Here is a 2,243-nt window from a genome sequence, read left to right as displayed (position 1 = left end):
GGGGGGGGGGGATGATTGTTTTTATTCCAAAGATGAATACCCCAGTATAATAAGCAATAGCATTGTGCAAGCATTGACAGCAATAGAAATAGTAGTAGCCTCTCAATCCCTCGCTATCTCTCTACAGCTCTTTACTACTCTCTTTTATTCCTCTCCCAAGACGACAACAACAACACGCTCAATCTCTCTTCTTCCCCCCCAAAATTAGCAGCTAATCTTTCTTCTTCCTCTCAAATCGAACATCAATGCCCAAGCACCGCCAACCACCACACCGATCACTCGATCATGCATTCCGTCGTCCAGACGCACTGCACGCATGCACCACTGCCCCGCCTCTCTCTCCAACGCCTCACCCCCGCCCCACTGCGATCAAGGCAGACAAAAAGAGTATGCTGTCCTTTATTAACTTTATTAATTGTCACATGGTTCATCAAGGAGATTACCTAGACCAACATTCATCAACAAGAAAACACCACGTATGGCACAAGCTGATGTGTTAGCTTCCTGGGGTAATGCTGGAAGGTCTTCACAACCTGGATAAGTAAAGTTTGAAAGGTTATAACCTCGACTAACAGAATGAAATGAATTTTAAGGCACACACATGTAGATACATCTCTATTATTTTCTGCTCTTATTTTTAGAATCAGATAGCCAACTTTTTCGTTAGAATCAGAGTGAAGTCCATATACTACTTGCTCACAAGTCCTTGAAAATGGAAAACTTTGACATCCTCCTTCGTGATCTTAAACACTTGCAGGTAATTTCATCCTTCATGCTTTTGAACTCTTAAATAGTGCACTGCAGCTCCCGCATCCATGAGGCATCGTGCCCTGTTAGTGCAATGCAGCTCCCACATTGATGAGGTGGCGCGCTCCATCTCCTGGAGATAGAAAAGCCACCGGTGCAGCCGCTGAATCCTCTCATCCCCACCTGCCCCACTGTAGGATTGTTCTGTGGCAACGCATCGGCAACCATGCATCTATTGCTGACTGGGATGATGTGCATAAAACTACAGGCTGAACTTTGGATTGCCTAGATAAGCACTTGCACGTAGCATGCCTAACTATTTCCATAGATCAAGGTAATTCAAATGCAACAGACTGGTCCAATGTGGGTGACATGTACACTTAGTATTAACAGTTGGAATGGGCAGAAATGACTGACTGAAAGTAGGAATGCCCGGTGTTGCAGCGAAGTTTAATTTCTACATAAGAAGGAGGTGAAAGAAGATAGTTTGACGATTGGGTACATACCATGCTTACAGTCGGTCGTGGGAGTCCATGTCGGACTTCCAGCCAAGCAGCAGGCATGCCACCTCCTGCCACCACTTGCAGGTCTTCATGTATAGCACCATGTGAGCTCCTCAACCCCGCTCACGCCCCCGGCATCCGTGACCAACAGCCGCATTGTCGTGTTCACCGATAGCCTAATCCCCAGATGGTAAAGTATCAAACAATATGAGCAGTAAGTTAAAAACTAGGTTCCAAAGTTTTTGTATTTTTTTGAATTTTTTTGAATTTATAATGCCCTCTAGACTGACTGTTGAAAACATCGGTCTATGCCTCAAGGGGCATTGTAAAATAATTTTTTTCAAAATTTTCTTGTATACACATGTTTTGCACATGTGGGTCACCATGTACAAGAAAATTTGGGTGATTTGGAGGTGGTTGAAAAATTCACGTTTTTTCAAAAACTGGCTTAAGTTAAAAAGACCAAATGGTCCCTCCGAGAATGCGGGCATTTTTTCGACCACCTCCAAATCACCTCACTTTTGGCACACATGATCTCTTCCACAAACAAAACTAGGTTTCCAAGTTTTTGTATTTATTTTGAATTTATAATGCCCTCTAGACTGACTGCTGAAAACATCGGTCTATGCCTCAAAGGGGCATTGTAAAATAATTTTTTTCAAAATTTTCTTGCATACACATGTTTTGCACATGTGGGTGACCATGTACAAGAAACTTTGGGTGATTTGGAGGTGGTGGAAAAATTCACGTTTTTTCAAAAACTGGCTTAAGTTAAGACCAAATGGTCCCTCCGGGAATACGGGCATTTTTTCGACCACCTCCAAATCACCTCAGTTTTGGCACACATGATCTCTTCCACAAACAAAACTAGATTTCCAAGTTTTTGTATTTTTCTAAATTTTTTTGAATTTATAATGCCCTCTAGACTGACTGTTGAAAACATCGGTCTATGCCTCAAGGGGGCATTGTAAAGTACTTTTTTTCAAAATTTTC

At 42.4% G+C, this 2,243-nt stretch overlaps 1 long non-coding RNA gene across 1 annotated transcript; it reads right to left on the bottom strand.

Moving 5' to 3' along the window:
- Nucleotides 1-15: 15 nt before the first annotated feature.
- LOC123184145 (uncharacterized) lies at nucleotides 16-1,427 on the bottom strand. The gene is made up of 3 exons (XR_006492927.1): nucleotides 1,254-1,427; nucleotides 444-533; nucleotides 16-392 (listed from the first exon to the last, which is right to left on the bottom strand). It is a non-coding gene; the product is annotated as an uncharacterized lncRNA (long non-coding RNA).
- Between the last annotated feature and the right edge of the window lie 816 nt (nucleotides 1,428-2,243).

Source organism: Triticum aestivum, chromosome 2A (assembly GCF_018294505.1).
Source record: "Triticum aestivum cultivar Chinese Spring chromosome 2A, IWGSC CS RefSeq v2.1, whole genome shotgun sequence".
Classification (NCBI taxonomy): domain Eukaryota; kingdom Viridiplantae; phylum Streptophyta; class Magnoliopsida; order Poales; family Poaceae; genus Triticum; species Triticum aestivum.
The sequence above is the reverse complement of the archived record's forward strand: the minus strand, read 5'-3'. Positions and strand labels throughout refer to the sequence as shown.